This window comes from Arachis hypogaea, chromosome 16, assembly GCF_003086295.3.
Source record: "Arachis hypogaea cultivar Tifrunner chromosome 16, arahy.Tifrunner.gnm2.J5K5, whole genome shotgun sequence".
Lineage (NCBI taxonomy): Eukaryota > Viridiplantae > Streptophyta > Magnoliopsida > Fabales > Fabaceae > Arachis > Arachis hypogaea.
Window position 1 is genome coordinate 107,369,023 of NC_092051.1, and position 14,191 is coordinate 107,383,213.

Below are 14,191 nucleotides of genomic sequence, written 5' to 3' on the forward strand. Positions count from 1 at the left end.
CTTCCAAATTTCTAATAGAAGACCTTGTTTCATTCATGAAACTCACAGTGGCCTTGGATAGATCAGAGACTAAGTTTGCTAAATTAGAAGTATTTTGTTCAGAGTTCTCTGTCTGTTGCTGAGTGGATGATGAAAAAGGTTTATTATTGTTAAACCTGTTTCTTCCACCATTATTAAAGCCTTGTTGAGGCCTTTGATCCTTCGATGATGGGTTATAGGTGTTTCCATAAGGTTCACCTAAGTAATTCACCTCTGCTATTGCAGGGTTTTTAGGATCATAAGCTTCTTCTGCATAAGAAGCCTCTTGAGTACTGTTGGATGCAGCTTGCATTCCATTCAGACTCTGAGAAATCATATTGACTTGCTGAGTCAATATTTTGTTCTGAGCCAATATGGCATTCAGAGTATCAACTTCAAGAACTCCCTTCTTTATAGGCGTCCCATTACTCACAGGATTCCTCTCAGAAGTGTACATGAACTGGTTATTAGCAACTATGTCAATGAGTTCTTGAGCTTCTGCAAGCGTTTTCTTTAGGTGAATGGATCCACCTGCAGAAGTATCCAATGACATCTTTGATAACTCAGATAAACCATCATAGAATATATCCAGGATGGTCCATTCTGAAAGCATGTCAGAAGGACACTTTTTGGTCAACTGTTTGTATCTTTCCCAAGCTTCATAGAGGGATTCACCATCTTTTTGTTTGAAGGTTTGAACATCCACTCTAAGCTTGCTCAGCTTTTGAAGAGGAAAGAACTTGGCTAAGAAAGCCGTGACCAGCTTATCCCAAGATTTCAGGCTGTCTTTAGGTTGAGAATCCAACCATATTCTAGCTCTGTCTTTTACAGCAAAAGGGAAAAGCATGAGCCTATAGACTTCAGGATCTACTCCATTAGTCTTAACAGTATCACAGATCTGCAAGAATTCAGTTAAGAACTGAAAAGGATCTTCAGATTGAAGTCCATGAAACTTGCAGTTCTGCTGCATCAGAGAAACTAGCTGAGGTTTCAGCTCAAAATTGTTTGCTCCAATGGTAGGAATGGAGATGCTTCTTCCATGTAAATTGGAATTTGGTACAGTAAAGTCACCAAGCATCTTCCTTACATTATTATTATTTTCGGCTGCCATCTCCTCTTCCTGTTCGAAAATTTCTGACAGGTGCTTGCTGGTTTGTTGTAATTCAGCTTCTCTTAGTTTTCTCTTCAGAGTCCTTTCAGGTTCTGGATTTTCTTTAACAAGAATATTCTTGTCCTTGCTCCTGCTCATATGACAAAGAAGATGGCACAGAAAAATAATAATAATAGAGATCCCTTTTTTTTTTGAATAGAGGAGAGATGCTAGTAGATGAATAAACAAATAGAAGGAGATGGGAGAGAAGAAAATTTTCGAAAATTATTTTTGAAAAAGGAGTTAGTGATTTTCGAAAATAGTTTTTGAAAAAGGTTAGTAATTTTCGAAAATTAAAATTAAAAATTAAAATAATTAGTTAATTAAAAAGAAATTTTGAAAAAGAGGGGAGATATTTTCGAAAATTAGAGAGAGAGAGTTAGTTAGGTAGTTTTGAAAAAAGATAAGAAACAAACAAAAAGTTAGTTAGTTAGTTGAAACAAATTTTGAAAATAAATTTTGAAAAGATAAGAAGATAAGAAGTTAGAAAAGATATTTTGAAATCAATTTTTTGAAAAAGGTAAGATAAGAAGATATTTTTGAAAAGATATGATAGAAATTAGTTTTTGAAAAAAGATTTGATTTTTAAAAATACAATTAATGACTTGATTCACAAGAAATCACAAGATATGATTCTAAAACTTAAAGTTTGAATCTTTCTTAACAAGCAAGTAACAAACTTGAAATTTTTGAATCAAAACATTAATTGTTATTGTTATTTTCGAAAAATTGATATAAAAATAAGAAAAAGATTTATGAAAAATCTTTTTGGAATTTTCGAAAATAACTAAGAAATTTGAAAAAGATTTGATTTTTAAAAAAAGATTTTGAAAAAGATAAGATTTTCAAATTGAAAATTTGATTTGACTCATAAGAAACAACTTGATTTTAAAAATTTTTGAAAAAGTCAATCCAATTTTCGAATTTGATGAGAGAAAAAGGGAAAGATATTTTTTTGATTTTTGACTTTTTTATGATGAGAGAGAAAAATTAAAAACATCATTTTCATGTTTTTCTCTTTTATTTTTGAATCAAAACAAAGAATGCATGCAAGAACACTATGAATGTCAAGATGAACACCAAGAACACTATGAAGATCATGATGAACATCAAGAACATATTTTTGAAAAATTTTTAATGCAAAGAAAACATGCAAGACACCAAACTTAGAATTCTTTAATGCTTAGACACTAAGAATTCAAGAATGCATATGAGAAACAAGAAAAGACACAAAACATGCAAATGCAAAGATCAAACAAGAAGACTTACCAAGAACAACTTGAAGATCATGAAGAACACTATGAATGCATGATTTTTTCGAAAAATGCAAGATGCACATGCAATTGACACCAAACTTATAACATGACTCAAGACTCAAGCAAGAACACAAAAAATATTTTTGATTTTTATGATTTTCTAATTTTTTTGTATTTTTTTCGAAAATTATTTGAAAAACAAAAATAAGGACTTCAAAATCTTTAATATGAATTCTAGGAATCTTGTGCTCTTTAGTCTAAAGCTCCAATCAAAGGGTCAGACATGGCTTAATAGCCAGTCAAGCTTTAGAATGGATTTACATCCATTGAGGTGATTAGTTGAAGACCAATCCCAAAGGAGTTTGGGTATGGCTTTTCAGCCAGATAGGATTCAACATGTTACCATGAAACTCTAGAATTCATTCTTGAAAGTTTTGAAGCCGTAGAATAATTTATTTTTGAAAACATTATTTTTATTATTATTTTTTTTTCGAAAACAAAGGAGAAAATTTTGAAAGATTTTTGAAAAATTTTTGAAGAGAAAACAAAGAAAATTACCTAATCTGAGCAACAAGATGAACCGTCAGTTGTCCAAACTCGAACAATCCCCGGCAACGGCGCCAAAAACTTGGTGCGCAGAAATTGTGATTACACTTTAATTATGTAAAATTCATCGCTCTTTCTTTCCCTGGTAATGGCGCCAAAAACATGATGCCAATACCATGGTTCACAACTTTGCACAACTAACCAGCAAGTGCACTGGGTCGTCCAAGTAATACCTTACGTGAGTAAGGGTCGAATCCCACGGAGATTGTTGGTATGAAGCAAGCTATGGTCACCTTGTAAATCTCAGTCAGGCGGATATAAAATAGTAATGGAGTTTTCGGAAATAATTAATAAAATAGGGATAGAAATACTTATGTAAATCATTGGTGAGAATTTCAGATAAGCGAATAGAGATGCTTTCGTTCCTCTGAACTTTTGCTTTCCTGCTATCTTCATCCAATCAGTCTTACTCCTTTCCATGGCTGGCTTTATGTGATGTATCACCATTGTCAATGGCTACTTTCGGTCTTCTCTCGGGAAAATGATCCAAATGCCCTGTCACGGCACGGCTAATCGTCTGGAGGCATCACCCTTGTCAATGGTTTACATCCTATCCTCTCAGTGAAAATGGTCAACGCACCCTGTCACGGCACGGCTATTCATCTGTCGGTTCTCGATCATGCTGGAATAGGATTTACTATCCTTTTGCATTCTGTCACTACGCCCAGCAATCGCGAGTTTGAAGCTCGTCACAGTCATTCAATCATTGAATCCTACTCGGAATACCACAGACAAGGTTTAGACTTTCTGGATTCTCTTGAATGCCGCCATCATTCTAGCTTACACCACGAAGATTCTGATTAAGAGATCTAAGAGATACTCATTCAATCGAAAGTAGAACGGGATCTTATCCACACAATTATGACTGGCCTCCCGGTCATCCATCAAAAGATCGTGGTTGAGGTTCTTAGAACCAAAAGATGCTAACAAGACGCCAGCGATTTGTTGATTCTGCCAACTTAATCCATCATAAGTCACCTTGATCAAGTAATTGGAGCCGGCGTCAAAGCTCCAATAAGTCGGTATGCATCTATCTCCCTTGAGAGTAAGCCAAAAGGGGTGACAACCTCAAGCTGGCCGTACTTTGAAGAATGTTTCCTTGAAACCGTGGAACAAATCCTTGAACAGACCAAAGATTCATTGGTTTTGCACAGCTCGGAAAGAAAGGTATCCTTTTTTATGTTTACCTTCCTGAGAAGGGTTGGTAAGGAGGAAGAAATAGAGGAAGACCTCCATAGAGGCCGAGAGTTCCAAGTATTCGCATACTGATAAACCCCATTTTTAAGGGTTTATCTTGTACTCAATTTAGGAAATTTTATCACCTTTTCTCACATTTATCCAAGGAAATAGCATGGTTTTATGATTGTCTCCTAATTTGTGCTTAACTGTGAAAACATGCTTTTTAGGCCCTTAATTGCTAATTTTGATTCACCTTTGATTCCACTAGATGCCTTGATATATTTGTTAGTGAATTCAGATTGGAAAGGCTAGGAATGGATCAAAGGGATGGAGAGGAAAAGCATGCAAGTGGAGAACTCATGAGGAAACAAAGATTTGGGATGCTGAGATCGACGCGCATGCGTAGCAGATGCGCACACGTGGAAAGTGACATCGCAAGGCGACTCGTACGTGTACATGACGCGTACGCGTGGATAGCAAATTGTTAAGCGACGCGTACGCGTGACCCACGCGTATGCGTCGATGCTCGCATGTGACTCACTTAAAGGCAAAACGCTGGGGGCGAATTCTGTGCTTCCCAAGCCGAAATCCAACTCATCTCTGATGCTATTTAATCCAAGGACTGAAGGGAAATCACAACATTCCATTACATTAGTTTTAGTTTAGTTTAGTTTTGGAGGGAAAGTTAGTTTCTAGAGAGAGAAGCTCTCTCTTCTCTCTAGAATTAGGATTAGGTTTAGGTTAATTTCTTGGATCTAGATCTACTTCTTCTCTTGCTTCCATTTTCCTTTTGCTTTATGAATTCTTATGTAGATCTCTATTTCTCTTTCAATGCAATTTATAATTTCCATGTCTTCTCATGTTTGCTTTGATTTTCTATTATTGATCTCTTGCCTTTGTAGTTAGATCTCTCTTTACTTCTTGCAATTCATGTTGTTTACCTTTATTGCCTTTTATGTGTTTGATGAAATGCTTCTTTTAGCTATGAGTTAGATTTTGTTTCTCTTGGCCTAGGTAGTGTAATTAGTGACTCTTGAGTTATCTAATTCCTTTGTTGATTGATAATTAGAAGTTTCTAATTGACTTGAATGCCACTAAAGCTAGTCTTTCATTATGATTAGGCTAGGACTTGTGGAATCAAGTTAATTCATCCACTTAACTTTCCTTCATAGTTAGAGATTAACTAAGTGGGAGAAATAGACAATTGTTGTCACAATTGAAGAGGATAATGAGGATAGGACTTCTAGTTCTCATACCTTGCCAAGAGCTTTGTTAGTTGTTAGTTTATTTCCTTTGCCATTTATATTTCTTGTCTATTATCTCAAAAACCCCAAACATATTTCATAACCAATAACAAGAACACTTTATTGCAATTCCTAGGGAGAACGACCCGAGGTTTAAATACTTCGGTTATTAATTTTACGGGTTTGTTACTTATGACAACCAAATTTTTGTATGAAAGGATTATTGTTGGTTTAGAAACTATACTTGCAACAAGATTTTATTTGTGAATTCTAAACCGTCAAAAATCTATTCATCAAATACCATCTCTAAGCATTGGATGGCAACCCAACTGTTAGGATGATGTTGTGAAGGAGTAACATCACACCGGTTTAGGAGAGCCATGACGAAAAGGGAGAATGAAAGTTGAACACCCAATGAGGAAAACATGGGATTGTAAATAGTAACAAAATGCAATAATAATGGCAAAGAAAAAAGAGGGGAAAATAAATGTAAAAGAGTGCTCACTTACCAATATCTACGACTAAAGTGGATGAAATGGAGGATTGTGATAGGGCAAGATTCACAGATGGGCTAGAGGCATATGCAACAAATTATAAAACAAGAGGAAGAAGAGATGTTAAGGGGGTGAGTAGCAGTTTCAAAAAGAGAGTGGAAAAAAGGGAAGCAGGAAGTGAAAATGAAAGAGAGATAAGAATTAGGGGGTGGTAACCGTCAAGGGAGAAGTGCAAAAGGCTAGGGGTAAAATGGACTTTTTTGGTTGCTTTCAAATCATTCATAAAGGCCATTAAATTCCCTAGGCACGGAAACTAAAACGACACCGCAAGCAATAGTTGGAGGTAGCTCACGTGCACTTGATGCGCGGAAAACTTGTCTCTCAACAAATCTCCCTTCGGCAAGTGTACCGAAGTTGTCGTCAAGTAAAAACTCACAATAGAGTGAGGTCGAATCCCACAGGGATTGATTGATCAAGCAACTTTAATTAGAAGAGTGTTCTAGTTGAGCGAATCCAGAATTTGGGTTGAGAGTTACAGAAATTAAAATGGCGAGAATGTAAATAACAGAAAAGTAAATGCTAGAATTAAAGGACTGGAAGTAAATGACTGAAAATAAATTGCAGAATTGTAAATGGGAATAGGGGATTTGCTCATAAAAGTAAATGACAGAAATTAAAGAGAATGGGTAAGATCAGAGATAGGGAGTTCATTGGGCTTAGGAGATGTTGCAATTCTCCGGATCAAGTTCATTTTCATCTCTTCCTCAATCAATGCACTCATTGATCTCCTTGGCAATCTTAAGTGATTGAATTACAATTTCTTGCAATTCAATCTCTCAAATCTTGATCAATAGCCAATTCCTTGGTCAATTTCTCATGAGAAGAGATGAAGTATGGTCACTGATTATACCACATGCATTTCCTAAACCAAGTATTGAGAGGGTTATAGTCACATACCCATCCAAACCCAATTTGGTCCAGCATGAGAAAGCATTTCTAGCTTGATCTCTTCATTCCTCTTTCAAGGTTCAAAAGAGATCCAAGTTTGAATAGCTTCTCTTCCAAGATAACTACTCAGTTGGATGAAGATCGAAAGCTTTCAAGTAAAATCAAGAGGAAAGATAGAAGAAGAATAATGAAAATTAGTATTGATCCATCAATTTACAACAGAGCTCCCTAACCCAATGAAAGGGGTTTAGTTGTTCATAGCTCTTGAAAATGAAAACAAAGATGGAGAATACATCATAAAACTAGAAATTGCAAAGAAAGTAAAATACAGAGAGTAGTTCCGTTTTTCCCAGCTTCCAGAACTTCTTTACAATTCAAAGCTACTCCTATATATACTACTCTTCTCAGCTTCTAGTTTACTCTTCAAGTCTTGGGCCTTTGGATCTTGAGTTTGAAGCAGTTCTTTTCTTCATTTGGGCTTGGCTTTACTTGCAGAGAGAAAGTGCTAAGTGGGCAGAGACTTCAGCTCAGGACGTTAGGGGTGTTAATATTTAGTGAGAATATAAGTTCGAGAACGTTAGTGACACTTAACATTGTCACTAAGGTTCCAACGCACCCCTTTGCCTTACGTTAAAACCCATGTTAACTAGGTTAACGTGGCTTTTAACGTTGCCTTGTTAATCCTTCGAGAACGATAGTGACACTTAACATTATCACTAACGTTCCAGTGTGCCCCTTCTTATTTCACGTTAAAGCCCACGTTAACTAGGTTAACGTGGCTTCTAACATGGTCCTTGCCAACCTTCGAGAACGTTAGTGACACTCAACATTGTCACTAACGTTCCAATGTGCCCCTGGGTCTCACGTTAGAGTCCACGTTAACTAGGTTAACGTGGCCTCTAATGTGGCCATCTTTAGCCATCCCAACGTTAGTGACAATGTTGAGTGTCACTAACGTTGGCTCATCCTTCATTCCTCATCGTTAGCTTCCACGTTAACTAAGTTAACGTGGAGGTTAACGTGACTCTTGGGGGTTGTGTGGTTGCTTCAACGTTAGTGACAATGTTGAGTGTCACTAACGTTGTCAACAACTCTTCATCCTTTACGTTAGTTCCCACGTTAACCAAGTTAACGTGGGAGTTAACGTGGTACTTTGCACCATAGGCCAATGTTAGTGACAATGTTGAGTGTCACTAACGTTGGCTTCTCTTCCCCCTTTAACGTTAGAGGCCACGTTAACTAGGTTAACGTGGCTTCTAATGTGGCCACTTATGAGTACTTGCCAACGTTAGTGACAATGTTAAGTGTCACTAACGTTGGCTCAACTTCTCTTCTCTACGTTAGAGTTCACGTTAACTTAGTTAATGTGACTCTCTAACGTGGGCATTGATGGCTTTTTGAGAATGTTATTGGCAATCACTTTTCTCATTAATCTTGCAAGTTACCTCCCCTTTTCTTGCTTCCTTTTTGGTCCTGAAATCAAGCAATAAAGTGCATCAAAGCTCTAGTCCAAGTCATGAGTAATGCAACATAATATTTGTCATTAAACTTATGAAAAATTCTTATGAAATTATGTAAAATGCACAATGTATGCTTGAATCAAGGCGTACGTGAATATTTACCCAAAACTAGCTTATTTCCTAAAGAAATGCATGAAACTAACCTAAAAACAGTAAAGAAAAGGTCAGTGAAACTGGCCAAGATGCCCTGGCATCACAACACCAAACTTAAAGCTTGCTTGTCTCTAAGCAAGTACTGGAACAAGAGAATGATGAATGGAATATCCAGAGGAATGAGTCATCCTTGTGGAAGTCATATTACTGATTTTATGGTGGTTTCATGCATAGCAACTTAGGTTCATTCCATTACTGGCTTTCAGACCTTTATCATATCCCTAAACACTTACTTTGTTTATATCTCATGAGACTTTTATTCATTGATCCTTTTATTGTTATTTCAAGGGTTATTTGTGTTATTTAGGCTAAGTGCTCTGTAAGGGGGCAACTCTTTAAGATAAGCTTTCAGCCAACACTCCCGAACCAGTTGGTTCAAGGTGCTAGGTGTTGAAGCACCCCTAAGGACTTACTCCCTCAAGTCTCTCCCCCATACATACACACCACAGGCATATAGTTTATTTATTTTCTTTTCTTGAGACCTTGGTGTCCAGCACCTCTTTGGGTTACTAAATGCTCTGTAGTGAGGGTTACTCTTGATAGTGGATTTTCAGCTGATAATCTCGGGTTAGTTAACCCAAGTTACCAAGTGATAAAGCACCCCTAAGAGCTTATTCATCCAAGTAGATCCCTCATATAGGGGCACCACAGACACTTGCCTCAAGATTAAACCATTAATGCCTAGCCTTATTGCTTACTCTTTTTCTTTTGTTTTTCACTTCCATTGTTCTTTCCCTTTTCTCTTCTTAGGATCTTGTTATTAACTTAGTCTCATGAGTATATCCAAAGTTAAGTATTCAGGATAGATACTTGTCCTCCTAGCCTTGTGGTTGAACCAACTTAGCTAACTTATGACTACCCCAAAGATTCATGAATGCACCTCCATATTAGGAACCCTACTCTGGTCTTTTAAAAACATAAACATTCTCTTCTTCATTTGATAAAAAGGGACAAGCTTACAAGTAAATAAGGGAATGGTGCAGTGACATTTAAACCAGAAATCATGGACCTATTCAGAAGGAAAACTTAAAAGACAGAATTTTAAAAAAGTTTAAACATAACATGGAAGCAGGTTCTATTTCATACAAGATCTTCCTTATTTAATAAGCATATGGACTAAAAAGAACTCCACCACCTTTCATTCATGTGGATGCCCTTGCTCCCCTCCTTGCTTGTCCTCATTGTGTCTCTCTTGAATGCTTGTGCTTCCACTTCCTTTGCCTTTTCCAAGCAGCTTCTTCCAGAAACCACTATCTTCCATCTTCTTCTTGAGTGTCTGCTTTTGCTGTTTCACTTTCCTCTCTTCTTATTCTACAAATTCTTTTTGGAACTCATCATATGTAGGGATGGCATAGTGTAGCTGATGCATATTACTGGTCATGTAGTTCAACTCGGCTTGAGTGTTTACATAGAACTCCTCCCTATGTAGTTGCCTTCCTTCATTCAGTACACTGAACTCATTGGAAGTTTTCATTTGGGCTATCTGCCGCTGGTTGAGTTCTTGCAAGTGCTTCTCTTGAATCTCTTGCCTCTCATTCACTTGGTTGATGGCTTGAGTGAGCTGGGAGTATTGTTCCTGCTGCTGCTCCATTTGTTGTTTTTGCCATGCTTCCTGTTGGCTCAGCCGGTACAGTATTTGCTTTTGTCCTTCCATATGTCTCTGTCCCAAATCTTCAATGGCTCTTAGAAGGTGAGTCATATTCAAGTTAGCTGGGTCATGATGCTCTTCTTGTTGATATTCTTCCTGATGATATTCCTCTTGATGAGCTTCTCCCTGGGTCCTTTGCCTTCCTATATGTGGCCTTCTTAGTTGCTGAGCCGGTGTGGTATAGACCATTCGCTCGAGTGTGACTGGCCTCCCTGGGTTCACCCAGTCTGGGCTGCTGTCCTCAAATATTACCTTGGCCTTGTTGCACAAGCGGAGAATGGTGCTAGGGTACCAAAGTCTGGCACCTGAGTCAGCTTTCTCAGCTGACTCTTGAATCCCTTCGGCAATGAGTTCATGCACTTTGATTTCCCCACCTTGCACTAAGCATTGTACCATAGTGGCTCGATTGATGTTAACCTCTGAATTATTAGCAGCTGGTAGGATGGACCTCCTTACAAGCTCAAACCACCCTTTGGCTTCAGGGTGAAGGTCTCCTCTTTTTATGAATTTTGGTCTCCCATCTGAATACCTCTCCCAGTCAGTGGCTATGACACAGATATCTGATGCTAATTCTGAGAGCTCATCCTTATCGGGGCTTCTACTTATCCTTGCCTGATAACTCTCCTCATCAAAATGAGGTGATTTCAAGTGAAGAGCTTTTGTTATGGCACTTGGGCTGAAGTCCACCTCTCTTCCTCTCACATAGCTTTTGAAGGTTGGGATTTTGGTCTTATCTTCTCTAACTGCATTTGCATAGAATTCTTTGATGAGGTTTCCATTGATCTTCCCCTCTGGGCTGGTGAGCAATTGCCACCCCCTCCGTTCGATTTTTCTCCAAATCTGTGGTGATTCATTGGAATTGATTTGGAAGATTAATTCTGGCAATATCCTTCTGGCACTTATCCGCTCAAATTCATGCTCATGAAAGGCAGTCTTGAATCTCTTGTCATCAAAAGGAGCACTCTCCATAGGCCCCTTCCTCTTTTGCCTCTTTGAGCTTGATGATGCCATGACTTGAATTGTTGTTCGAGGGGGTTTGGTGCTTTGGATAGATGAAGAGTGGGTTGGTTAAAGCAATTTGTGATGAAGAGTTTAGTGTGCCAATAGAAGTGTGGAGAGTGGGGATTTGGATGTGAGGAGTGAGCATGCACTAAGGTTCACTTATATAAGAAAATCATGAGTGAGTGAAGGGTGTGGATTGCATGAGTGTTTACTAGATGGACGGATGGGGTTGTATATGAAGGAAAGACAAGGATCATCACTTTAATGAGAGTGATTGGTTCGGTCTTCAAGGGTTTTCTTTCTCTAATGTTGCATGGCAGCGTTTCCCCATGCATTTCCTCTTGAGACATGTGTGTATTGCTCTTCATTAAGTGGCAAAATCTCCCCCATTTAATTGTCCAATCAATCCCTTTTTATGCTTCTTTTCCTTTCCTATAAAGATTTGAAATAAGGAAATTAATATCATAAAAAAATATCTACGGCTAGAATAAAAATGAAAGAAAGGATTTGATTGTTTGTTTATGAATTCCAACTAACTAACTAACTATTGGTGGGTCCTTATATGCATTTTGGTGGCACCATGAGGTGACACCAAACTTAGTTTGGATCACTGTGATGAAAGTTTTGTGTTCAAAGCTCCCAAGACTAGCATGCAACTTGGTTTGCTTTGAACACCAAACTTGTTCCTCACTATATTCTGCATAAGAAGATTTTCACCAATTGTTTGTTAAGTTTGGATTGAAGCTCATAAAGATTGACTTATTCATTATCATCTGAAAGCATATAAAACATGGGTTGCCTCCCATGAAGCGCTTCTTTAGCGTCACTAGCTTGACGTTTTTCCTTCATCATGGTGGTTGGTAGTGCTTAAAGTCCTCCCCTCTTGCTGTGGAGTTGTATCCATTGGTTGGATCAATAATCTCCACAAGTTCCAGGGAAAGAACTCTGTTGATAGTGAAGACCTTGGGTAATTGAGATGGCACAGTAGGGAGATTAGGGGGAATATCTGGGAAGTAGGCTGAGACAACTCTATCCCCTGGAGAGAAGTCTTCCGTAGGGATCTTCTTGTTCGTCCACCCTCTTGGTACCTTCTTCTTTGTTTCTTTTGAGGTTGCCGTCCCCTTGGTGACCTCTTTTTCTAAAGGAGCTGTGGTGCTGTCTTCACCTGCCTCTAGAGGTTTAGGTTCCTCCAACTTTTCTTTGAGCTGTGGCAATTGCTGCTTTCCTTGTTTGTCAGTTAAGGGGATCTCAGAATGAACTGGCTGTGCTTCAGTGCTTGTTTCCTCCTTCAGTGTCTCATTATCATTTGTGCTTAGTTCCTTGTCCTCTTGATCTGTTTCTTGTGAGAGTTTGAAAACATTGAAGCTGAGTCGTTCATCATGGATTCTCAATATTAGCTCCCCTTTCTCTACATCAATAAATGCTCTGGCCGTGGCTAGGAATGGTCTTCCCAATATGATTGGATGAGTGTGACTCTCTTCCATGTCCAGAATGACAAAGTCTGTTGGGAGAAAGTACTTCCCAACCTTTAGCAACACATTTTCCACCACTCCTATTGCTTGTTTTTGAGTTTTGTCAGCCAGTCTGATAATGACATCTGTGGGCATTATCTCATTGATCTGCAGCCTCTTCACCAGGGATAAGGGCAGTAAGTTGATGCTGGCCCTTAAATCACATAGTGCTCTGTCGAACATGTTTTCACCTATGGCACAAGGTATATGAAAACTTCCTGGGTCTCTTCTTTTTGTAGGCAACTCAGGTTGAATAAGGGCACTACATTCCTTGTTCATCACTATAGTCTGCCCTCCCTTGAGTGAGCTTTTCCTAGGAAGAAGTTCCTTCATATACTTGATGAATGCAGGCATTTGTTGAATTACCTTGATGAATGGTATGTTCACATGCAGAGATGCAAACAAGTCTAGGAACCTTGAGTATATTCTTTTTCCCACAGCACCATTGAGCAGTTGAGGGAATGGTGCATAGAGCTTCAACAGCTCTTGCTATGAGATTTCTGGTTCTTTGTGATCTCTATCCTCCTCCTTTGTTGAGTTGTCTTCAGGATGTTTGCACACTTTGCTTTGCTTGTCTTCAATCTCTTGATCACTTGTAGTGACCATTTTGCAATCTTCCCATCTTACTTTCTTGGCTTCTCCCTTGGGGTTTTTCTCCGTGTCACTTGGGAAGCTATCAGTAGGTTTGAAAATCTTCTCAGCTAAATATCCCACCTGGAATTCCAGCTTCCTAATGGTTTCTCCCTGGTTCTTGATATTGGCTCGCACCTCCTCTTTGAACACCTTATTTTCTTGAATCTCTTGGCATATTCCTTCAAGTAAGGCTTCAATCTTAGAGAGCTTGTCATCAATTGATGAGTGATTCGGGGCAGACGTGCTGTTTTGGTTTTGATAAGTATGTGGAGAAGTGTTGTTATGGGGATGTTGAGATGTCCTCTGGGTGAATTGCTGGTGAGCTGCATTGTTGTTGGAGTTGTAACGTCTCTGGTCTTGGTTTCAATCTTTCTCACTTCCCCACCCAAAGTTTGGGTGGTTCCTCCATCCAGGGATGTAAGTCTTGTAGTATGGATCATAGTTTTTCCTTGGTGAATTCCCAATGTAATTGGCTTGCTCTTGACCCCCCTCTGCTTCTTCATTCACTCCTTCTTGTGTTGTTGACGAAGTGGAGATTGCTGCTACTTGGTTCCTCTCCATCTTCTTGGTGAGGTCAGCCAACTGCTGGGTAATGAGCTTGTTTTGGGCCAACAGAGCATCTACATTGTTTAGCTCTATCACTCCTCTTGTGTTCCCTCTTTCGGAAGCATAGAAGTAGTCGTTCTCTGCTACTGTTTCAATAACATCTATGGCTTCCTCAATGGTCTTTTTCTTGTTCAAGGATCCTCCAGATGAATGGTTTACGGCCTTCTTTGACTCATAAGAGAGCCCTTCATAAAAGATGTGCAGCTGCACCCATTCATTGAAC

The 14,191-nt window shown here is 38.6% G+C and overlaps 1 non-coding gene across 1 annotated transcript; it reads left to right on the plus strand.

Moving 5' to 3' along the window:
- The first annotated feature begins 625 nt into the window (after positions 1 to 625).
- On the plus strand, positions 626 to 733 carry LOC112760700 (small nucleolar RNA R71). The gene has a single exon (XR_003181129.1). It is a non-coding gene; the product is annotated as a small nucleolar RNA R71 (small nucleolar RNA).
- The last annotated feature ends 13,458 nt before the right edge of the window (positions 734 to 14,191 follow it).